Source organism: Pinus tabuliformis, chromosome 6 (genome assembly GCF_031772625.1).
Source record: "Pinus tabuliformis cultivar Carrire ecotype Pingquan chromosome 6, CPIR1, whole genome shotgun sequence".
NCBI lineage: Eukaryota > Viridiplantae > Streptophyta > Pinopsida > Pinales > Pinaceae > Pinus > Pinus tabuliformis.
In genome coordinates, this window is record NC_142292.1 from 420,446,606 (window position 1) to 420,473,638 (window position 27,033).

General features: G+C 35.1%; 1 pseudogene; it reads left to right on the forward strand.

Moving 5' to 3' along the window:
- The first annotated feature begins 1,550 nt into the window (after positions 1 to 1,550).
- The window catches only part of LOC149259098 (iron-sulfur cluster assembly SufBD family protein ABCI8, chloroplastic-like), a 32,651-nt pseudogene continuing 7,168 nt past the window's right edge, over positions 1,551 to 27,033 (forward strand).

Sequence of the window (27,033 nt, forward strand, 5' to 3'; positions counted from 1 at the left end):
GTCCATCAGGAAAGGGAAAAACAACCAATTGAAAGCATATATCGGCCAAAGAGATGGCGATGATGGAACGAAACAACCAAGGCTCATCTAGTAGAATTTAGCAGATAAAAACAACAATCACAAGATGTAAATTGGGTATGGGTTCATTTTACACAAGCTTGAACCATGGAGAACTCTGCTTGGACCCGGTTTCATGTTTACACAAGCTTGAAACAAAAAAGCTATGCTTGTTATAAGTTCGCATGCCCCCAGCATAATGATGCAAATCGAGGTGCATGCCCCCCAAGCTTCATTGCATTCAACGAGGTGGATGGAATGAAGGTTCACTTTCAAGATCTTGGAAAAACTCGACTCAGAGTTTACAAGATCTTAATCAAAGACTCGATTTGGAAAGGGAGTTGTTTCATTTTTTTTTTAATGAGGTTGACACAGTAAAAGAACTATCCTCATGACCCTTGTTTCATTTTTTAACAAGGTTGACACAAGATCAAGAACTTTCCTCAAGACTCCTTGTTTCATTTTTTAACGAGCTTGAAACAAGACAAGGAACTATGCTCAACATCCTTGTTTTCATTTTTTATAGAGGTTGACATAAGAACAAGAACTCTCCTCGGACCTTGCTTCATTTTTTAACGAGGTCAACACAAGATCAGAACTATCATTGGTCATCTGTTCATGGGCTAGATGAGAACATGGCTCCCAAGAGGTCTTCGCTGAATGGAAGAAACGCACTCTGGGAGGAACACATGTCATGAGGCACAAATGACAGATCAGGTTCCAATGCCCCTAGTACATGATGTACGAGACCATATGCAAGATCATCAACAGATGCGGAGGCAGAATGGGTAGCCACATAATTGACTTGTGGTAGGGAATCGATAGAGGACAACGGCGGCACAGGAGGCACCGGGTGACTAAAGAATGATAGTTGATCGATGGTCACCATTCTTCCATCATGCAGAAAACAGGCCACATGGAAAAGCAAAGAAACAAGAGCCCACATGGCATAAATATAGTCACGGCCAAGGAGAAGACTAAAATCTAAAACACAACCATCGCGTCTATATAGACGGTTTTGCCTCCCAAAGTCACAGGGAACTTGGGAAGGATCCCGAAAGGTTGACGAGTTCCTCCGTCAAAGGCTAACAAATTCTAAGTAACAGGTACAAGCGATGGGGAGCCCAAAGCTTGCCAAGTAGTGGAAGGCATAAGACTGACAGACGCACCTTTATCCAAGAGAGTGCCCGATACTGCCTTATCATAGGCGTGTACTGTAAGTTGGAAAGGCACGTAGGATGGAAGGTGGAATGCAGTCAAATGACTCCAGTCAAAGGAAACGACCGAACTACTTGGTGGGGGTATCGTATGATTGCCCCCTTGCTCTATAGGAACCGAAGAAGGATGCTCTTGATCGGCTGGGATAAGAGGGTCATTCTTAGACGCAAGAGAATCTGATGAGATGAGAAGAACATGAGCAGAATGATCATGATGCTCTTCTGGAGCAAAGTGAACAATGGGTGGTGAACCCAAGTCGACGCTCTTTCTGACCAATGGTTGGTCAAGAACAGGCATGGCACAGCCAGGCTCGGGAAAAGGAGGACAGACAAGAGAAGAATCCATATTTATCTCTTTGTCAACGGGGAGAGGGTCTGAAGAGAGCCTCTGATAACCAATTGGAAGTGGAGGGGAAGAAGCTGTAAGACCTTCCAAAATGGCGGAAGCTTTATCTAGGAGTGGACAAAGGTGAAGGAGATGGTTGCCTTTATAGAGCCTACAGGGGAAACGAATCTTCCCTGTCTTCTTTCCGCTGCCAGTTGAGAGGGTAGCATCGTCATGAGCTTCAGAGGACGATGAGGGATGAGTCGGACCGTGAGACCAAACATCTAAGATGCTAGGAATGCTAGGACAATCACGAAGAAGATGGTCACCCTTGCACAATTTACAAGGAAACTTAACCCCCTGCAGAGGAGCAGAAGGTGTCACCACTGGTGACGTACTCAGAACATGAGCTGGAGGGGCGGCCAGACGCTTATCCAACTTTTTCTTCTTCTTCTTCTTAGCCTCCTGGTTACTAGGTGTAGAACTTTCACCAAGTGAAGGAGGAGAGGAAGATGAAGAAACAGGGGAAGAAGGCATAGGTTCAGCCTTGGAATCATCGTGTCATGATTCAAACGAAGGAGATGGTGGGACAGGATTCATGATGCTCAGGACCACCGAGGTTGAAAATAACCAAACGGGAAAAATGATGGTTAACCCAGGCAAGGACAATGTTGCCATATACGAAGCACTAGCATTTCCGAATGGAGGAAATGGACCAGGAGTTCCGTCGGAGGGAAGACCTTGGCCGATAGACTCAGAAAAGATTGCCATTGCACTGTAACAAAGAACTCTAACCGTTACCAAGAATATTTCGTGGGCAATAAATTTTGTGACACAGGAACAAAACTTGACCTTTTCATGTTTCAAGAGTCGAGAAAAGGACGAAAAGGTGACTCTATCTCTTTCGAGGTTTAATGAGCCTGAAAGGACAAGTGCTCAGATGATCCTTTTCTTTTAAGGAGTTGAAAGGAATGAAAGTGATTCTGGAGAACTAGACAAGAAGTTTACCAGATAAACCGCAAAACTGCAATACACCTTAGTGATCAAATGAAAGAAAAAAATAACCAAGGACTTTCCGTACGGCAATCAGTCTTCCCGAATGTTGTGTTCGGTGCATTACGGTTTGTAAGGTGGCAGACACGTCTTCCTATGGATGTAGGATGATAACCTAGTGGGGTCTCCTAATATATAATCGACGGTACGGGGAGCACAAGTCTGTACTAGCAGCTATTGAGTCACAGAAGGAGGAAACACCCAGCCTTAAGTGAAAACAATAGTGACTAGGTTTAACGACGTCGGAGCACATCTCTAGTCTAAACCTCTAAATAATGAATGTTAAGTTCCAATGCATTGTTAAGTTCATTCAATTGATTTTAGATTTGATCTTGAATTAGGGTTTGGTTTTAAGGCCCTACCGTATGTATGTCAAAAATCCCTAGGATGCAACTAGAATGAGTAAAGCATCAATCGTTTCGATGAACAACTACCTAAATGAGGGTAAGGAGTTCATTTCCAAGCGAATGCAAACCACAACAAGCAAATGCAAGAGAAGTAGTGCACGCAAGCAATCCAATCACTAGGAAACATAATGCATTAATACGCTAATCTGACAATGCATCGATACTACTAATGGAAGATTTAAAGTTTGCCTTCCAATTTCTTAATCATTAAAATTTAGAATGCAAATGTACTTTCACTTTTGTATACTAAATGAATGCAATCCCTTGATTTGGATTTTTTTTTTGTTTGAATTTAAAGAGACAAACAAGTGAGTGTAAACTGATCAATCCAAACAATTGTAATCTATGCTTGGTAGTGAAGAAATCGAATCAATCATAAGAAATTGTTTCAAGAATCGACACCAAAAATCGACCAGCAAAACAAGTAGCAAAAACTTCAAACATATTAATAATATGGTTATGGATGAACCTTGGATAGACAAGGAACCCAAACAAATGGTTCAAAAAACTTGAAAGAGCTAGGTCACAGGGCTAAAGAGACAAGATTCACTCAAATGAAGCCAACAAGCAATAAGCCTCAGCCAAAGCAATTAAGACAAGCTGATGGGAGAGAGAAAACAGCAGGGGATAAGCAAGATTGATGGTTTCAGGAGGCAAAGTTGTAAAAAGCAACTTGCACAAGAATCGTCGCGAGTCTATAACCAGCAACTTGTGACGATAAGCCAATCGTCGCAAGGGTAAAGGCAGCAACAGAGTGACGTCATCACAGGAGTACACCTATCTTCCGCGATGGGCTGATTTCAGGAATAGTCACGACTGTACGACAGGGGATCAGTGACGCACAAGTTTACAAAACGAGGATAGGGCGACGTCGTCGCAGCTGTCAAGATTTTTCCAGCGACGAGTTTAAAAACAAGGAAAAACAAATGAAAACTCCCAAACAAACACCAGGCTATTCTTCCAGACAGTAAGGGGAATTCCCGGATAAAATTTGGCAATCAAACACTGAAGGTGCAGACCCCGAAGATCCAAGAGACACTAAAATAAAAGACAAATCAAAAGTAAACAAGAAGAAAACATACAAAGGACTTCCCCAGCGGAGTCGCCAACTTGTGAAGTAGGAAAGTGTTCCCTTTGTGGACAGAGGCAACACCTCTAGCCCTAGAGTGGGTCTAATCACAGCAAAGACAAAACAACAATAGATTCCTTTAAATAGTCATTGTTGGAGGCCTACCTGAAACCGATGGTTGATGAATTTTCCGTTGCACTGCTCCAGCTTCCGTTTCTTTCTCCTCAATGAGCAATCAACCTAGAACACCACAAGAAAACAACAGAGCACATAACCGAGAACAATAATGATCTATTTACTTGTAAAGTCAAGGAGTCACAAGCTATCAAGTAGATTATACACAAGATATACGAAATCATCACTTCTTGTATTAAAAATGAAACAAGAGCAAACTTACAACCATGCCTTGACATCGCAAGTCTTCTCGGCATGGAAAATTTTAGGGGCTAATGTTCGCCCAGTGGGCTAATTTTCCATGATTTTTCCACAAAAAAGATTCGCCAATTTCCAATTTTATAAAAGACGATTCGCCCAAATTTTAGAATATAAAATTATTTTACCTTAAAAATCGCCAACATTATAGAGAGACTATATATAAAATAATTATAAATTTGATTAATTTTACAAATATATCAATAAACATTTATAATTTGCATATTAGGGATTAGTGAGATTCGCCAATGTTTTAAACTTCAAGAAAATTTTCCATCCTTAAAATTTTCCTTGCTTCTCGGAGGGTCCAGTCAGTATGTTACTTCAAGTATTCACTCTTAATAATGGGTCTCCTAATAGGACAATAACTCTCTCTCTCTATCAAGCCCTCATGCAAAGCTAAGATACTCCACAACCTCTTATCGAACTATTAGCAATCCCACACTTGTCACACTCACACGAAAGCTATCTACTTAGCTTCAAACCAAACTCAAAAGAACCAACAAGCACTAATTTCAGAACTAAGAACTAGCAGATCATAGCAATGGTGAGTGATGTTATAGGAGGAGTCTCCATGAAATGAGGGAGAGGGAGCTTATCCTCAAGGGAGGTTGCACAAGAGGTAGAACCACCATCCAAGAGGAGGAAAGGCGACCCAAACTGACCCAACAACCAGCTCTAGAAATACCCAAAAGGCTAATTGTTTGAACAAATTCGCCAAATCTGGATCGTTGCAAGTCATGAACTAAGGCTCAGTGACGACATCGCAAGGAGGCAATGCATTCAGACCAATCGTCATAATAAATAGCTGGGAGCCTCGCGTCGAGCCCTAAAATCCGACCGTCACGGGAGACACGTGTACACCTGCGACGGTGTCGCGACGAGACTGTTCATGACAAGGGATCGTCGCACATATTAATGGCTTATTAGCGACAATGTAGAAACTTAGGGGAAAAGGGTCAGTCTTCAGCATCAGATAGCACTGTTTAATCTTTTTGCATAAGTGGGAAGATATGGACATGTTTATTTGATACATGACACAATAGAGGGACTGAGATGAGGACAATGACAAATTACTATGTAACAGATGGCAATTGAGAAGTTGGGTGTTGGAAAAGCAAAAGACTTAGCTAAACTCCAAACAAAGTATCTAAAGTGGGGCTTAAAAATTCTTGCACCTCACATTACAAAAATTTTCAACAACATCATACAATAGGGGTTCCCCACATATTGGACGACTAGTCCGGCAATACCTCTTTTCAAGAGTGGTGACGTCAATAATCCCTCCAATTATAGGACTATAATAATAAACATTCTTGAAAATAAAATCGGCAAGCGAGCAGAAGAAAGAGATAAACATGCTAAAGGGAAAGCAAGTTTTAGACCTAAACATTCCACAGTTGATCATAGTGTAACTTTAAGGCACATCATTGAAAAAGTTTGGGAGAAAAAGGAAGAATTCTTTTGTTACTTTGTTGATTTTAGAAAAGCCTTTGACAAATTTCCTAGGGATAAGCTTTGGCATAGAATGGAGGAACTTGGGGTTCCTAAGAATTTGAGTAGTTGTGCATAGGCTGTATGAAGAGGTGAAAGTCAAAATTAGATCTTCAGCAGCCATTTCTGAAAGTTTTAGAAGTGATATCGGGGTCAAGCAAGATTTCCCATTGTGTCCTACACTTTTTGGTTTATATATCGACAAGCTTGAAGAGTGGCTGAATTCGCAAGGGGGTGACGATACCCATTTGGGCAAGTTTGTTATAAGGCTTCTTTTGTATGCAGATCACCTTATTATAATTGCTCAATTTTCTCTTGGTTTGCAAGAGCACTTACTCTCCCTTAAAATTTTTTGTAGAAAGGTGTGGATGCAAGTCAATATTAGCAAAACGAATATAGTGGTTTTCTCTAACAAAAGAAAACGTAACCAACACAAGTTCTACTTTGAAGGAAACAAACTGGAAGAAGTTACAGATTACAAGTACCTCAGAATTGTCTTCAACAGAAATCTAAGCTGGGATGGTTGTAGAAAAAAAGAACTTTTGGGGTTGGAAATCATTTTATGCTTTCAGATTACAAGTACCTCATAATTGACTTCAACAGAAATCTAAGCTGGGATGGTTGTAGAAAAAAAGAACTTTGGGGGGTTGGAAAGCATTTCATGCTTTTCAAAATAGGTGTAGAGAGGCAGAGTTGTGGGATTGGAAAACCACTCAAACTCTTTTTGGGGTTTTAGTGATTCTAGTGATTCTCTACGATTGTGAACGGTGGGTCAGCAGTACATCTGACATGCAGTGGAAACAAATTGAGAAAGTTCAAAAGTGTTTGATTACAAACAAATTAAAAATTAAAAGTGAAGTTCCTTATATTATCTTGTTAAGTGAAACAGGGGTTGCGCAAATTGCTATGCTACGAGTCATAAGGTATTTAAATAAAATTGAGCAACTGGAAGAGGGCAGATGGCCGAAGGTTGTCTTTAATGACATATTGTGTAAAAGAAAGAAGACTTGGATGCGGAAAAATAAGAAATGGTTTAGTAAATGGAGTATTTGCTTGAAGATGTGTCCCATAAACAGTAAAGAGATCAAATCTTTTGTTATGGATAAATTCCACAAGCCTACTTGGGATAAGGAATTAGGGAGAAAGAAAAAGTACTATACTAAGGAGTTTAATCCCTCTCATAATCATCAACACAAAGCATACATAGGGGCCAATATTTTTTGGAGAGCTAAAATTCTTAGTGCACAATTAAGGACTAATTCTCATCAACTCTTGAAACAAGGGAAAAGGAAAAAATAAGTGCGGGAGGGAAGAGTATGTATTTTTTGCTTTTACGAAGAAGTGGAAAATAAAAAGCATTTCATTTTAGAATGTGAGACCTTCAAAGACAATAGGGAAAGTTATGCACATATTTTGGCAGCTAGCTCTTGGGATAATTTATTCAGCGAGGTTTTTGTTCAGAAGTTGGGAGTGTTTATTGTGAAGCAAAGTTATGCACATATTTTGGTAGCTAGCTCTTGGGATAATTTATTCAGCGAGGTTTTTTTTCAAAAGTTGGGAGTGTTTATTGTGATGCTTCACAAGAAAAGGGTTGAATAGGGTTGAATACAAGAATTCGATGGAAAAGCAATTTGACCCATATGCTATCTTTAGCCGCCTTCACGTTAAAAATAATTTCTTTCTTTCTTTAAGAAAGCATTGACATAGATAAAGCCCATGGTAAATGTTTAGACGTGGAGGTAGGGTTGGATTTTCAAAACAGAACTATTAGTTTTTTACCTTTTTACATTTCTATAAAGTTGTAAAAAAAACGAGGGTTTTGCAAATTTTTTAAATTATATTTAACAAGGAAATCACCCCATGATGGGCAATTTTTCCCATCAAATTCCATGAGTAACAATTTTCCCATCAAATTCTATCATTGGTTAGAAGTCCATAAAATACCAAGGTGAATAGAAAATTCCATCACTAGTGGGAAGTCCATAAGCTCCAAGAGGTGAATCATTTACTCAAAGAAAAAAATCACTCAACCATTGGTTATAAGTCCTATAAAATACCAAGGCCAATGGCAAATTCCATGAGTAACAATTTAGCATCAAATTCTATCATTGGTTAGAAGTCCATAAAATACCAAGGTGAATGGTAAATTCCATAGCTAGTGGGAAGTCCATAAGCTCCAAGAGGTGAATCATTTACTCAAAGACAAAAATCACTCAACCATTGGTTAGAAGTCTACAAAATAACAAGGCCAATGACAAATTCCATGAGTAACAATTTGCCCATCAAATTCTATCATTGGTTAGAAGTCCATAAAATACCATGATGAGTAGAAAATTCCATATTAGTGAGAAGTCCATAAACTCAAAAAAGTGAATCATTTACTCAAAGAAAAAATTCACAAAGTCCATAAAATACCAAAGCTAATGACAAATTCCATCACTAAAGAAATCCATAAACTCCCAAAGGTGAATCATTTACACAAAGAAAAAATCCCTCAACTTACTAACAAAAAAATCCCTCAACGAGAGCATCAAAAAGCAATCCCTAGAAACCAAACTGAGTATATAATAAATTACAACTAGATTTGGCAAATTATATTCGATACCTCTTGAAAATTTTAAAATATATTATAAATATTTGATGTATGTGGTGAATTTTTAATTTGAATCGATTTTTTCTATATGGAATTCGAACTGGGTAACTTATATATAAATATTTGATGTATGTGGTGAATTTTTATTTCGAATCAATTTTATAAAGACAAGGGATACATTTTTTTTTTTTTTAATTTTACGATTAAAGAAATTTAAACTCTCTCCATCCATTCTAAATTTATAGTAAAATAAATTTATATATTTAGTAATTTAAAATAAAGTTAACATAAAAATACCAAAAGTATGGAGAAACCAGCAATAAAAAAAAGCAGTTAACTTTTTTGTTTTTTTAACTGTGGAGTGAACCATATATGGCCGAAAGCCCATATATGGATTTTCTCTCTGAAAAAAACCATTCATTTCTAATCACTCAGGCTTGGAAAATTATGGATTGTCAGTACATATTTGCCGAGTAGCAGCGTGCACCATTCATTTATATTCACGAGAAGAATGGAAAAGTGCATAGATGGATTTGACCGACTTGACTCTTGAAAAGTACTCATTATTAAAGTGAATTCACTCCTTTCTGATCAATCATTGAACACTTTGCCGACTACAATTATGAAAATAAATTAATTCATTTCTATTAATTAGTAATCGAAATGAAAAAAAAAGATTGTATGGACTTGACTTTGCCGACGACCAACTACCAAACAGAAGTAAAGTCTTTCACGGCTTATCACAAGAAGAATGAAGAAAGGCTTGACTTGACTCTACCAACTACTACCAATTTGCAAAGTAAACTGGCAATCATTTTCTAAGCAGAAGTAATGTTTTCTTTTGTTTTAAAGAAAGAAAACAACCGACACCAAGCCAAAAGGGAAGGCCAACTGGTACAAAGCAGGCCATTTGATTATAACAACCAATGTTACAGTCTCTAACACCTAAAACATGAGCAGCTCCTTTTGAAAAGATAACACCTAAAACATGAGCAGCTCCTTTTGAAAAGATAACCAAAGAAACAATAATTTTCCAAAACCAAAAAAAACCTAAGTGGGTGAAAAGCAAAGAGCCACTTCTATAATCCCCACAACAAAACTTCAAATTACCAATTCCATCTCAATAACACTTCTCCACTTAGACTCCTAATTAGCCATGTATACCATGAATATCTTCATTAGTGTGAGACAGAGAAACATCAAACTGGCTCTTGCAATCAGATTGCCAGAGGTTTGAGGAAAAACTAAATGGGATGACGCGACTATTCTGCCTCCCCCCTCGTCGAGAAGGGTGAATATACTGTCTTTCGATAACTATTTTTTTTTTTTTGAAGGTGGCAAAACCTATCAAACTCAGGTGTCAAACCAACAGTGAGGACAACCATCTCTGGCTGCTATCACCGAATGTCAGTTTGACTCATCACTGTTATCAAGGAAAACCACGCCACCTGTAATAACCCACTGGTGGTCCGTAAGGGAGCAGGCTTCCACTCCTGCCACTATTAGTCAGTATTGCCTAGTACAAATTTTAATATTTCTCTTTTAAAAAATTAATAATAATATCAAATTAATTGCATAAATATTTGTGGTTATTTTCAAATTATATAGTAATATCAAATTAACATTATAAATAATTATGTCTATTTTGAAATAGTTATTTTAGAATTTTAATTTAATTATCAATAATAATTAAGTAAATGGTCAAGTCTAATTTTTATAGAATATTTTAAAATATTCTTAGTAGTAGTTATAGATTACATGTCAATCAAATACTGAGATTTATCTTAAAAGTAATTATTTCTTTTCTGCTCTTTTAGTTATATTGATTAAAAAAAATGTTATATGAACATGTGTGATATTAAGATGAGTCATGGTTTTTTGGGCATGTGGTATTAGTAAGCCATGAGATACTTATGAACATATTTACAAGTTAAAACTCTTTATGATAAAGTGGAAGTGAATCTTCATAATTAAAAATAAAAAATAGTTAATTTTGTATTTTTTAAATTGATATGAAATGCATTAGAAAACAACTATTTTAAGATTTAAAATGCATTCCCTACAACTTAGTTAAATTATTGAGTTTTGAAAGGTGGCTAGAGTATTACTCTAGGTTATTTAAGTATAGTTAAATTAGAGTAAAAAACAATAAACAAATACAATTTTATGTTAATAAAAAAATACAATTAAAATGACAAGATAATTCATAATTGCAATATATAATTCAAGTTTAATGCAATGCTAAAACTATAGCAATTTTAGTTATTACATTACAAATTCAATGTAATTAGAATATGGCAATTTTAATTAGTACATTGCATATAGGCTAGAAATGACAATTTTAGTGTAAAAAAAATAGCAATGTCTTTTTACATTACACTAACTTTAATGCGATGTTAAAGTAGGGATTTCAATTGTTGAATTGAGGCTTCTGTGGTTCATCGTCATGACAAGTTGAAGAGTCAAATCATGGCTACATATTAAATAGGGATAGCATATCTTCCAACGGCTAAGTTGAAGAGTCAGATCATGGCTACATATTAAATAGGGAGAGCATATCTTCCAATGGCTAGGAATAGGGAGAGCATATCTTCCAACGGCTAAGTTGAAGAGTCAGATCATGGCTACATATTAAATAGGGAGAGCATATCTTCCAATGGCTAGGTTTGACTAAAGAAACGGCTATATTGGGTCACATAGTACAAATAGCTATTATTGACCAAGAAACGGCTAGATTTGACTATTCAAATTGTTTAACTATATTAATATGTTAAAACTAATATTATCATAATATTTATCATGTGTTATTTTAAATAAAAAGTTAATCAAACTACATTTAGGGAATATTTACCAAATAATAACTATTAGTAATAGAAGGGAATTAATATAGAATAAATAATATTATATTATTATTATAATAACGTTAGAGTATTAATCTTCTTATTAATGGTTTGTGTAACTAATTAAAAATGTTTAATGGGAAAGTTTATCAAATGATGATAAGTGTTAATAGATCTGGGGATATTAATAATAATTAAAATAATATTAATTCTTGTTATATTATTTGTACTAGATTATTCATATTAAACATGAAAAGGTGAATTATTCTTATTATTGATGGTTAAGGTAACTAATAAATATCGATTTAATAGTAAAGTTATCCAATAGGAACAGATATTCATAGATCTAGGGATGTTAGTACATGTAAGGATTAATTATATTAATATAATAGTGTTATAATAATAGTATTATTATTAAAGGTTTGTGTAATCAATTAATATAAATATATTAGAATAGCTGACATTTTGTTATTTAAGATAGTCATGAAAAGGACTATTACTAAAATAAAATAAACCAAGGGAGATTTCCCAAGAGGATTAAAGAATTACGGCTAAATAAAGAAGGATAAGGGATAACAAGGGGAAACATAGAAATCCAGAATAAGTCAATAATAGAGGGAGGGGAAGAAGGAGAAGACACGACTAGGAAGAGAGGACAGGGATCCAGTGAGTACTGATCTTCCAACTGTCATCTCTCAATTTCCAACTATCATCTCTATTGAGATTGCTTGGCCTTCTTTCAATCTCAATTGGATGCCATGTTAAAATAGGGATTTTAGTTATAAAATTGCATCTATGCATTTTCGGATAGAATTTCAAATTTCCCAATAGTTTTCATGTGTTGATAACACCTATTTTTTCAAAGAACGGGAACTTTGGGCCACTTGGTGCAATTGAATCTGTACCATGCAAAGACACTATCAATAAGATATGTGACTAGCTTAGCTTGTTATTTTCAAATTGCAATAGATTCATTGATTGTCTTCTTTGCTTTTAAAGTTGAGGGGGTGTTGGATTTTTTAGTCCATGATTTTTGCCTCATTTTTAATCCTTCTCTGCCCTTATGGTTCACTTTGTGCTCTGAGGAATCTGTCTATGTAAAAGCTCATGAGTGTGCTTTCCGCTATAAGCATGAAAAGCGTCGAATCGGACTAGTCCTTGATATAAATACTTCCAGTGCGGCATAGGCCATTGAACCACTGCTACTTGGGAAGATTTTATTATTTATTATGTAGATAAGATAATTAATTTATTTTAAACAAAAATGGGTTCGCTCATTGATAGGCCTAGTTCTAATTGGGCTTTCATATGACTATTGCCACCTGGACCACTAAGTTACTGCCAAGTGGAGCATAATCAATGGCTTTGAAATTTTTACTATTTATCATAAAATTAGAAATTAACATATATAATATATATATGGAAAACTATATATATATATAGATATATAGATAGATAGATAGATATAGATATAGATATCTATATATATTGAATTGCAAAAAAATATATAGATATATGGTAATATATTTTTAATTTAGACGTGATCCGGATTGTGCTTGGCTCAAACATGTTGATGTATGAGCGAACTTGAACGACGTTGAATAGGTCGTAGGTCAGGGGTTGGACTTAGAAACAATGGAAATGTCTACCCTAATATATAGGGAAGACTTTAGCCGGTCCTTGATCTAAATACTGTCAATGAGACTCGAGCCACTGAATGACTACCGACTGAATGATTGCTACGTTGGAAAATATTATTAGTTTTAATGCAAATTATATATATATATATACACGCAATTTCTATTTCTATTCATTTACATAGTTTTCCATTCAAATATGCTAATTTCTAATTTTGTAATGAACAATAAAATTTGAAACTCATTAGTTATCCTCCATGTGGCAGTAGCCGAATGGACCACATGGCAGTAGCCATCTGAAAGGCAAGGTAGAGTCGGGCCTATCCATGAGCTCGTAAGTTACCTTTGTGCATAAGGTCGAGACTCAATTCCAAGAGAACCTAGTCATTGACGTAGTCGAGCTTAAGAAGAAGTCGTGGGTATGGAAAGAGTCATAAGGAAAGCACCGCCGACTTCTAGTCCTCGAGACCTTCAGACCTCATGTTGTGGGCCCAGTAGTTAGTCAGAGGCAACGGGAGTATATGCATAACTATGTATGTGTGTCCATAACTCTAATGCGTCACATAATAAATCTTAGGCATAATTTGAAATTTCCTTTTCCTTTGTGAGGGTTAGCTAAAAGTGTTAGCAATGGAAATTTCATGTGGTGTAGGATGACCTCTTATGGTCAGAGACACGTCACCGCATCATGGAGATGCTTGAGGTTTTGTCCATAGGAACTGGTTTTAACAGAATGGCCATCCTCAATAATCTTTCTACTTTCAATGCACTGTCAACTGCTATCATTAGTTGTTTCTTTTTTTCTTCAGAACTACCCATGCTTTTAGACAAATTATTGGATGGATAGATAGATTAAACGTTGTGGCTTACATTTTTGCAGGTAGTTCCCTCATATACCACTTTGGGTCTGTTTTCTTTCCTTCTTTCATTTTCTACTCCAAATGAAAGACATTGGAATTGATGGGTTATGTTTCTTTACGATTTTTTTCAACAAGAAATTCTAATTTGTTTATTCAATTTATTGTCTCACGTGATCCTTTTGATAATCACTATTATGGGAGTATCACAACCTCTAATTTGTTTATTCATTTTATTGTCTCACGTGATCCTTTTGATAATCACTATTATGGTAGTATCACAATAGGTTGTGATTGGCTTACATTAGTATTATAAAATCCTTCACTATAACAATGGTCAAAAGTTGGCACTTGAATTTTTGTTAAAATTAAAATACATAAATAAAACTTTCCTATTTTCCTAGGAAACCCACTATCACAACATCAAAATAATTTGCTTTGAATTTTAATATTCATACTATAAAGAGAAAAAGAGGATTTTATATCATTTCTCAAATATGTGCGAAATCACCCTATGAAATCTTTACCATAGCTTTTGATTAATGATTTATAAATTCCTTTTAGATTTATAATTCATTAGTACATTGGATGTGTTATATTTGTTTTCAATTTCTTAATGGATAATATTATTTGTTATCACTGGGATGTCAAACGTATTTTGTGAATAAAATAATAGTTTTTCTTGACTCGAGTGCTTTTCATTAATCCCCGACGTAGTGTGCTGGCAATTGCTCCCACTAATCGATGTGGACCTTGCCCGAATTACATTTTAAGTGTGGCTACTAGACTGTCTAATTGTCCTACTTATGAGTCCTTCCTATGCGAATAAAATAATAATTTTTCTAGACTTTATAGCTTTTTTCATTATTGTTGAATTTTTTTTGGTTTTTTCTAATATAATGAGCCATTGGTCACATTTGGTTGTAGTTTTGAATGAGGTTCTCCTGATTCCAACGTCAATCTCGCCTCCTTCTTTGAGAAATGGTTCAAACATATTTTCACATTAATTTTAAATTCACTACCTGTTATGCAAATTAAACAACTTGAAGTTCAAGATTTAATCAAACTAGTAGTGTTTTTCCATACCCACCTTCAAAACTCTATGTTTCTATTTAAACATGTTGTAGTAGTGGTTCTCTAAAACCACAACATTAAAACCTAAATTTTAATGTGAAATTGTGATAGTTTATTCTATAAGATGCAACTTCTGGTAAGTGGTAATATTTCAAAAGGTTTCTTCTTATTGAGTTAAATTTGTTTTTATAAAAAATCTTAATTATCTATTCTATTGGACATGCAGGGCACAAAATGGGGGAAAAAGGAAAATTTCCTGGTTCAAGGCAAGGAGTTGAACACATTAAAGAAAAACTAAAGCAGGTAGAAGATCCAAAATCAGGAAACTATAGTTTGATCTGAGCGTTGATTTCTAACACGACTTACAAAATGCAAGATGCAGGTATGATGAAATGGGAGGAAATTTATAATTTCTTTGAAAATAAGGAATGGCTACAACCAGAAAGTTCTAGTAAAGAGAAAAATGCATAGTATGATAACATCAGAAGGACAGAGTTACACTCAAGTTGGTTTTAGGTTTAGAATATTTCCCTATCATGACATGATACAATGGATTTTGGGCCATTTTGACATCTATACACGCATAGTTACATATTCAAATAGAAACGTGATAGCATCCTAGAGGCCAGATACCCTTTCAAAAATTTATAAGCTCAATTCTCCTAAACTCTCCTTTACTTCTAAATTTCTCTATAATTTCAACAATTTTTTTTTTTAAGTGGCAACAATTATGATAAATTGATTGAAGACTGGTTGTGCGAAGAGAAAGAGGACTTCAAACTCAAATCATCTAAGGATTACCCCATTGTTATTTTCAAAATGCCTTTTAGGCTCATCATCATAATGTTGTCCATATTATATGGGGAAAATGACATTAAGCATTGCAAAATTCACTAGATATCGTTGATTCACAGTATCCACCATGACTCAAACCGTTTCAATTGAGCTGACATTCCCTCCCAAAACTTGACAGATGCTTTGAAGTTGGCAGTTTCATGCCCTCTGGGCTATGAACATATTTTTTGTATGTTTGGTTACCTGTTAGACATTGTCATTTCCTTTGTCTCATTTCCTCTTATGAAGAGGAATTATCCCACTGACGTTTAGCTACCCATTCAGAATTATGCTTCAGTGTAGTGCTCCTCTGAAGCATAATTATAAATTTCATTTTTATGACATTTGTAATCATGTAATGATCCCATGAGGTGATCTTTGGCAGCGCTCCTTTGAGAATTAGCCAAGTGCTGAAACAAGAACTTGATCAAATAGGAGACTGGTTCATTGAAGAGTTGTTTTCCTATCTCAGAATATATGGGAGTGAAGTTGGTCCACATGTATTTCCAAGGTACATTCCACAAAGAATTTATCTTAAGAAGTAGCAAATCAAACAACATTCAATGGTCAAGCATGAAAGATGAGTAAACTTCAGAAGAAGATTTGGCCAAATTTTCCAATTATGTTTGGAAGAATAAAATTGAAGGAAAGAGGTATTGCATTCAAGGAAGCTGAAGAACTAAACAATGTATGGCTTTACTCATTAACTCATTTTGATTATGACCCTAGTGGAATAATAAACAACCACTATAGTTTTGTAAGCTATATCAAAACTTTTACACATCAAAAGCCTCATTTCAATAATTTTTTCATAGACATAAATAGTTTTGATCAGGTGATTGAAAGGGAAAAACTAATGAATGTTGAGGATAGGGAAAAACTTCAGGAATTTAAAGAATAAATTTAAGAAGATTTTCTTAAATAGAAAAGTGCATTGTCTTCTATTCCAATTGAAGATTTGAAATCTCTTGAATGTTTGAAAATTAATTTTACCCAGCTACTTTTAGAACCAACATATTCTTTTGAATAGTTCCAACAAATTCAAATTGAAAACATGCCCGATGTTTTTGTTACATTCCAACAATCAAGCAGTCCAGTGGATAACGAAGATGTGAATGTAAAGAAACAACAAAAACAAGATCAAAAGATTGAAGAGAGCATGACAGTAACAAAATTCAAACACCAAGAACAACAAGTAGAGGAGCAAGTAATGAAGCAGATTATATTTCGCAAAGACATTATTATCCTTGATTCTCCTCACAAAACTAACCAAGCATACATATAGTCTAAAAACCATGTTGAATAGAATGAAGAGATGGAAACTGATAGAAAAGATGAACAAGAAATTGTTCATTCAAAAGTGACAAAGAGTCATAATGAAGAGACACAATCAATTGAACAACACACTAAAACCAATGAGTTTTTAGTACTAGACACTAGTAGAAAATGAGAAATTAGTGACTAGGTGACTAAAAAAGTTAGTCATCGCAGCTTTTCCAAGTGAAATACTACCAAAAATGAACAATCTTAGTGACCGAACTAGAAACAACAAACATAAATCATTAATTTAGTGGCCGGTTAAAATATGTGACTATCTAATAAGTAATACAACTAAAATGACTAACATGAATGACTAATTTAGTCTAGGAACAAAAATACAACTACCTAACAAGTACTACAATAATATGAATGAGTTTTTTTTATGTTAGTCATCTTAATTGTGTCAAGCAATCTAAACTTGCAAGTGAAAGGGAATTGAAAGGTTGTTAAAGATTGGTTGAAAGGTTATCCTTCCTTAAACACTTCTTCATCCTCACATGGTGTATAGGTGATCTAACATTGCATTATTTATCTCTAATAATTTGTAATTTTAAAAATATATTTTTTAATAAAAAATTATTTTATGTATGTTTTAAAAATCTGTTTATTTAATCTAATTCGATCTAGTTCCAATTTGAATTAATTTGAAGAGCAATTTTAATTTTTACGACTATAATATCAAATAAAAACTACTTTAATTTCATATTAACCGACCTAGATCCATCTTAACCCCAAATCTATCAAGCGCTGAGAGGGATCCAATTTCTCGAGGTGCAAACTTTTTTTTTCTAGTGAAAAACTTGAGAAAAGGTTTGCACCTCGAGAGGTTGGATCCCCCTCGACGCTTGATAGTTATAGGGTTAATATGGATCTAGGTTGGTTATATAATACTATATAATATCTATATGTGTATTTGTGTCTCTTTGTTATTCCCTCTCTCTATCTCACCCCCCAAACATACACACACTCTCTCTCCCTCTCTTCCCCTTCTATGTCTATCTCTCTCTTCCCCTTCTCTCCCTCTCTATCTATATCTTTCTCTCTATTCCCTCCCGCTCTCCTCTATCCTTCACTCTCTCTTCATAACTCCCTTGTCACCCCTTCTCTCTCTCCACATTTCTCCCTCTTGTGTTTTTCTTGTTCCCTCCCTCTCTTTCCCCCTCCAATTCCATCCCTCTCTCCTCTCTATCCCATATCTCCCACCTCCCTCTATCTCTCCCCCCCAAATCACTCTCCCTGTTTCTCTCTCTCTCTCCCATCCAACTTTATCACTATCTCCCCCCATCCCTGTCCTTCTCCATATCTATGTCTCCATCTCTCTCCCTTCCCCTTCTCTCCCTATCTCTATCCTCTCCTATTATTTATCTTCCCTCCTCTCCTCTCTCCCTCACTCTCTCTCCATCTCTCCCTTCTCACTCCTCTCTCTCCCCACCTCTATCTTTCTATGTCTTTGTTCATTCCTCCCTCTCTCTACCACTCCAACTCCATCTCTCTCTCCCCCCCTCTCTCTCACCTCACTTTCTCTCCCCCCATCACTCTCTCTTTCTCTCTCTCTGCCCTCCAACTTTTTTCACTATCTCCCTCCCTATCTTCGGCCCCTCCTCAACTCTCTCTTAATTTTGATCACATTATATTGTGTTTAAGAAATTATCTAAATTAAAAAAACTTAATTGGTTGTAAAATACTAAATCTATATTTTAGATCAATCATGTAAAAAAAAATTAAAATAATTGGTTGTAAAATATTAAACCTATATTTTGGATCAATCATGTAAAAAAAAATAATATAATGAAAAAAACTCTAAAAACTCATGTGCTATATTTAATTTATTATAATTAGTCAATTTGCTTGTGCTCATCCCTTTGATCCTTAGCTAAGATGGATCTCTGCCAGTTATATATATATATATATATATATATATATATATATATATATATATATATAACTGACATAGATCCATATTAGCTTAATTTTATTAAAAACTTAATTTAATTTCTATGGGAATATTTTTAGTAGTGGTTAGGATAGAGGGTTTAGATATATCTCAAATTGTAACATTTTCCCTTTTACATTCAATTAAAAAAATGTTGTGAAATTAAATTAAAATAAAATATTTTTACTATGAAATAAGTTATGGATTTTTGACATGTGGTATTGATAAGCCATGGTATTGTAACAAAGCTGATTTACAAGTTAATATCCATGGTAAAGTGAGGGTGAATATCCATAGTTATTAAATATTTTGATTGTGAAATAATTTATGTTTTTTGGGCATGTGGTATTGATAATCCATGGTATTTACCCATGGTATTGTAACAAAGGATATTTTTTACAAGTTAATAATATCTATTGTAATGTGGGGGTGAATATCCATGGCTAAAAATCTTGTCATATTGTTATAAAATATTTTGGTTGTGAAATATGTTATGGTTTTTGGAGTTGTAGTATTGATAAGCCATGGTATTGTAACAAAACCTATTCACATGTTAATAATAAAATCAAAATATAACAAATTGAATTTTATTATTTTTATTAATTTAACTTTTTATTATTAATTGAGGCCATATTTAAATGTTTACACTCATCCCAATATCATTTTTAACTTATTCTTCTTTTTAATTTAGTGTGTTATGCAAAAATAACAAATTTTTATTAAAAATAAATCATTTAACCCAATTGAAATTTATATATTTTATTTTATATTATAAATATTTCTTTTATTTTTTCCATTATAAATATTTATTTTCTTTTTCATTTCCAGTTTAGCACTAGGTTCAAATAAAATATTCACAGATTACAACATCACATTGTAGCACTGCATTTTTCTTTGCCTGGTTGATATGTGTGTAAATGCCAGAAGAAGGAAGCCCATCAACGTGATCTATGGATTTCATGGGATTCGAACCCCAGATGGATTTTGCACAGAAAACACCTTAGGATAGCATTAACAATTAGATGGAGGAAGGGTAAGGTCATTCGGTGTGGAGATTTTTCCCATTTGTACATGGATATGAATTTGGACTTTGGAGAGTTCTTCATTTTTACTAAAGATGATTTTTGTTCGTATGGGTAAACATTTTCAAGGGTTTATTTGATCAAAGCATAACTTCCATTTACAGATGAGAGTTTAATGATTATGATAATGCAGATATTGATTGCGGCCAACAATTCATCAAAAGACAATGCACAACTAAGCATTTATGGGTAAGCAATTTCGGGGGTTTATGTGATCAAATCATAAATTTCAATTACAGATGAGAGTTTAATTATTATGATAATGCAAACCTTGATTGCGACCAACAATTCATCAAAAAGCAATGCACAAGTAAGCATTTTTCATGTACGTATTGTACAAATGGTTTAATGATTATGATAATGCAGATCATAAATTTCATTTACAATTGAGGGTTTAATGATTATGATAGTGGAGATTTTGCCCATTTGTACATGGATATGAATTTGGACTCCGAAGAGTTCTTCCTTTTTACTAAAGATGATTTTTGTTCTTATGGGTAAACAATTTCGAGGGTTTATATGATCAAAGCATAAATTTCATTTACATATGAGGGTTTAATGATTATGATAATGCAGATCTTGACTGCAGCCAACAATTCATCAAAATACAATGCACAAGTAAGCATTTTTCATGTCATTATTGTATAAAGGGTTTAATGATTATGATAATGCAGATCATAAATTTCATTTATAGATGAGGGTTTAATGATTATGATAATGCAGATCTTGATTACGACCAACAATTCATCAAAAGGCAATGCATAAGTAAGTGTTTTTCATGTCCTTATTGTACAAAGGGTTTAATGATTATGATAATGCAGATATTGATTGTGGCCAACAATTCATCAAAATAAAATGGACAAGTAAGAATTTTGCATGTCCTTATTGTATAGATGATTTCGCTCCTCCCTAACTTTTCTAGGGTAAGAATGCGTGATTTTTTTTTTTTTCTTTTCACCTTTTTTTAGCAGTTGATTGTTTGTGTAATGGACTCTACCATGCCCAAATTCAAAGGGCTCGAGTGATGCAAACAAATTTTCTGGTAGGATGAAAATACTAGACCTTCCTCAAACTTTGCTACATGAAATTAAAATTTCTTGTAATCATAACACAAAATCATTTTTGTTTCATCCTTAGATTCTGATCTCAATGCTTACAATTTTAAACCATGTTACTATATTTTAAGTAGAATATACTTAGATCCATTAAACCTTACAACTCTCCAAAGCTTAGGTTAATTTCAGCTAAAAAGAAGGAACCTGAATGGCTTTTGCAATTTATACTCAATGCTTACAGATAATGATTAAAAATGGAAGAAACCAAATGGTTTGATAACTTTTACCCACCCATCAATTTCCAAGACCTTTGTTATTATTCTGAATCTAAATAGAGAGATTAGAAGAAGAAGAGGAGCCTGGATGAGGTGAACCTTGACCTGCTTGATACTTATCAAAAGTTGGGCATGCCCTTGATTATAAGAAGAGATTGACCAACATTGTTGTAGATGTTGTTTGTGACAGTGTTTTCATTGCTACCATGCATAGGTAGACTCTATAGGTACTTGAGGTTATCTTTTGTTCATTATAAGAGGTAATTCGGGAGTATCTTGATCTAGTTAGGAAGTAGCTTGGCTAGGTTATTCCTCCCGTTGATAACTATTATGCTGAATTGAATTTTCTTTTAGTGATAACTCTTTATATTAAATCCCCGAGCACACTTTATCACCCATGGAAATGTCCACTTATTTCAATATGAATGAGATGGAGACTAGGCAATTTGAGAGAACTCTTATTGTTGTAGATGAGAGGAGTTATGTGAGGTGAGAGGAGTTCTATGACACGTTAGTGTCAGTCTTTGAAACCTTCCACCAATGATCAAATATGCTCTTGCAAAGTGGTCTTAGGGTGTCAAAGTCAAATTTTGTCATTTCAGTGAATCTTCAAGTAAAATTTGGTCACTAGGTATTAGGTCTAGGGTTTGTTTTCACTCTTTCCAAAGTTTTCCAAGTGTCGGTTCATGTCACCATTCAGCTGAGTGTACCATCATTCAGAGAGTTTTCATCATCATTTTAGGTTCCAATGGGTCATTTTACACCTTGTTCGTGTTTCAGTTGTACTGGGTAAGGCTCATTTCCCTCTCCTAGGGTTTTGAAGGTAATTTCTCTTGGATGGTAAAATCTTCAACAAAACTTGTATCTTGATGCTCATTCACCTTCCCCTATCCTTAATGTACCTTCTTAAGCACTTCCCATCATGGATATCCCTCAAATTCATCATTTTCCCACAAACCCTAGCTTCTTGCTACAATTTGACAATTTTCTAGGCCAGGCCTGTGTTTTTCCCTTTTGAACCCCTTCCTCTCACTCAACATTTGAAATTTCACTTTCCCCTACTTCCTAACATCCCTCCCTACTTCCAAAAAATTTCTCAAGAATTTAGAAGCCTGTTATCCCTTTCATTTCACTTTATTTCAACAAATCCCCTGTTCCACACATCGGGATAGGTTTTATTCAAATTATGTTTTTGAGAAAGAAAAAATGAATTTGGAAAAATTGAGAGGGGTTTTTGTCCATAATAGTCCAAGGAAAAAAAACCTCCTTCACTTTTTACACAGGTGTCATGGCTTTAGAGAAGTTTCAAACATAACATTTCCTTAGGAGGGTTGCTGCACCTTTGGAGTGGCCTTGGGAAAATCAAGCTTTCTCCTAGATTGGTTGGCCAAATGACTTTATGGATGAGCGAAATGATAACTAGAAACAAATATATTTCCAATGAGATATCATGAGCTCAATTTCGATTTGAGGAAGACCTTCAAAAGTTGACTTCAACAGCACTCTGCATTTAGGTAGCCTCGTTTTGCACATTTTGACCAGTCTTGGGCGATTTGAGATTTGACAGAGCAGATGAACTCCAAATTAAAAAATTCAAGATGTTTTGGAAATTAGACTCAATAAGCTTTCCAATGAGCTATCCCGCACCCAATTTTGACACCGTCAAGGCCTCCAAAATCGGTCTACAAAAGGGCACTGCGCATTAAATTTTGCAACATAGGAAATTCTAGCGGTGGCACTGAGCATTGAATTGGTGCATCCTACTGAAAAATGGCTTATATATTTGGATTCAGAATCAAAACATAAGAAAACCCAAAAAGTTTCATCAATTTTGGAGAAGATATGGGCCACCAAAAGGGCAAAAAACACTCAAAAAATGCCCTCTCTGCCACTTTTTGGACCCACAGGAAGTAGTCTTGGGAGCATTGATGTTTGAAGGGGTAAATCAACTCCAAATCAGAAAATTAAAAGTGTTCCAGAAACTAGACAGGTAGAGCGTTCCAACAAGCTATCTTGGGCCTGATTTGGATGAGTGGAAGGCCTCCAAAATCTTCCATAAAGTGGCACTGCGCATTAGGCAAATTTTGTCAATTTTGCCTAAAACTCAAAATTTCGCCTAGTTTCTTCAGTGGCTGACTTTTATTCTTGTTTAGGTGAATGTGTGCATGGTAAATGATGTATTTGATGTAAGTATATATGAAAATCACCTCATAGGGTAGATACATCAAGTTCCAAGTGGTTTTGAGCTGTAATGAATTGATTTCCTAAGTTTTAGAGGCAAGCTGTTCCACTGCCTATTTTTGTGTTCCTAGTTTAGATATGGTTGAAACCACTCCTTTTCTCATGGATTCGACCCTGATAGCTAGCATGAGTGGTTCGCTTACCTATATTATGTAATTTCTTAGTCATTTTTAAATGTTGGACTTTGGTGGAAGTGGTGGCACTCATTGAACATTTGTATCAGCAATTTGGGAAGGAATAAAACCAGGTTTCACAGCTATTTTTGTGGGATTCTTGTGATAGTGAGTTTATGTATTGTTTCTTCTTTGTAATGTGCTTTTCTTATGTTTTATATGTATCCAAATCCATATTTCTCTTCTAAAACTAAATGAATTAAGGTGAATGGACAAAATACACTGTTGTGCTTTGTCTTGGGAATGCATTTGGTTTTCAATGTTTTCAACTATTTGAAGAGGATTCATAGTTTCTTTATGCCCTCCTCAACTCCTCAGCTGTCTTAATCTACCATATTAATCCATTTCTAGTACATAAACCCTTGTCTACCTCGCTCCACAGAACATGATTGTATCTCTGAGTTGATTTCCTAGACCCAATCTGTCTTCTCCAATTGATCCAACAACCAAAACCTAAAAATCAAACCAAAAACACTGAGCTACTATACCTAGCCTAAAATCTACATTAAATTCAGTCATCTCAAGCCCTAATTGCCAATATCCTAATTGAGATTGACAAGGAGAGAGCCATCTCTCGACTTGGTAGGGCTAGCTATCAGGTTAAGCATGGTTTGATGTTACCTTAGACCTACCTTCCTTTAGCCTGAGGTAGATCCAGGCCTTAACATGACATATATTGAAGGATGCACTGTGTTTTAGCATCCATTGTCATTTAAATTTCATTTTCAAAATTATCACAAAAATAAATTATGTTTAAAAAATCAAAAGAAAGTTTTGAAAGTCTGAAAACAATGATTTATTTTATACTGTTGACAGCATTCAAATCCGATATAAGGCGAGGCCCTGACCCATATACTAAAGTTCGAGCGGTATCATAAGATATAATCAAGCGAGGGCTCAAGAGGCGGGTAAAGCGCTCTGCAGGGGAACAACGAGCACGAGTTATAACTTAGCCTCAACCCCGTAGTTGACCATGACGTCATGGTATTTGACGAAGATCTATGACCTGAGATCGTTGCAAGGGTTCAAGCCCGATGAACCTCCCGTACACTCCCTACTCCCACAGCAGGCCACGCCCATCCCTTCACTCCATCTCATCTCCTGCACGTCATTTTCCACCCTCATTCATTACTGTCCACCTCATCCACTGTACGTCGTCACCTCATCTGCCACTCCATTAATTACTTACATTAATTACAGGATTTCCCTTCATTTTTGTTTATCATATATATAAAAGAAAAGTAAAACCCCGTTGCATTAGTCTTTTGTTTTTAGTACTAAGCAACCTTGCATCTAGTTCAGCAGTCTGAGCCAGCAACTACCCCGATAACTGTAATCAATAGTTGTCACCAACAACTGTTATCTATAAACACCATGGCCAAACAAGTAAGTTCTTCCTCAGTCATCCATACCCCATTAATGGATGTTGAACGTAATATTTCTGATACCCTATGCACAATTAAGCATCTTTCACTATATCAAGAAGTCATTCTGAACCATAAAAAGTCTCCCATATTCATGGCAATGGTTAGGTTTGGTGTTTTAGCTGCTTTTGTCCCCAGAACTCATGTATTCCCTGAATTTATTCAATGGCTAGCCTCAGCAATGTACCCCAAGAAGTGTTTTGTAATGAATCAATCATGGGAGATTGTTTTTCAAGTAACCTCACAATTAGTACACCAAGCTTTGAATTACCCTGTGTCTGGAACTTACACCACCTTTACTGAAGAATCTTTGATTTCATATTATGATAACATGTTCCCTTAGGAACTTTCTCATGTCACCTCTTTCCTGGCTCCTAAATCTGGTCAATTCTCCCTAGATGGGAATCTCTTCCCTTTAGAAATATTTGTTGTTGACATAAGACCTATTTTGCAAGTAATTTCTAAGATTCTAGGTGTTATCACCCAAAAATTTTCAAAAACATCATTGTGTCAACTCTTCTTTTGCTCATGATTTCAAGGAGATCAAAAAGTCATTTTAGTCTTGATAAAAGGGTAAGTGATATGGTCTGAAGTCTTAAAATGTCATCTTTCATTTCCAAATAAAGTCCTTTAGGTTCACTTCATGGTCAAATAGGTCACATTTTCCATTTAGAAGTCATTCCATTAAGTTTAGGGTTAAATTTTTGCAATCATACAGGAATCCGTAGTTTCATAGTGCATCTAGTTCAAAAAAGGTGATTTGCACTACGAAAACAAGCTAACTTCGTAGCGCATTATGAGGCAAAAACCCTGTTTTTCTATTTTTAGTAGTCAACTTCCAAGGGGGTTCCTGAGCAATTGAAAACTCATTTTGAAAACTAAAAGAGGTTTTTTTAAAAAATATTCTTATCTACAAAAACCTCCTCCATTTTTGTAACAACTATCAAGGATTAAGAGATAGCAGCTCAGGAGTACAGCCTTCTTTTTCAGGAAAAGCAAAGTTAATTTTATTGGTTGATGAAGTGGTTGTTGCTTTCCACTCCCTCATTTTCTCACCTTTCTCTCCACATTCGAATATCATTCCATAAACAAGTTACCCAATCTCCTCTCTATCATTTAAATTTCAACCTTTGCATGTATTAGTTAGTTGCCACCTTTGAAAAGTTAACTTTGTGACAAACAACTTGCTGTCCAAAAAGTTCTTTACAGCTATCATATTTTTCAGAGGGCAGTTTGGGTTATAAAGGGAAATTGCCATGAAGATGAAAGCATGAAAAGAAGGCTATGTGTTTGGATAGGAGCCTATAGAGCTTTAACAGATCATGGACGACCTCAGCTTCACACCAGATTTCATCCAAACATGTTACATGTATTTCTACCAGGAGCTGCAAGGGGATTTGTGTGTTTCTTGGACTATTTTGAGCTGTTGGTTTCAAAAGGAATTTTAAGTCAAATGAAGATGAATTTCAAAAATCTAAAGGAGTTGTTTTCTAAGAACATAACAAGGAACAAAAACCTCTTTCAAATTTCTCCCAGGTGCTACCAATTCGGAGATTCGGAGTTTCCTTTGAGACCTACTTTCAGAATTTAGAATTTTTCCTGTTTTATACATGATTTTATAATGCAAATTCCGGACAACTG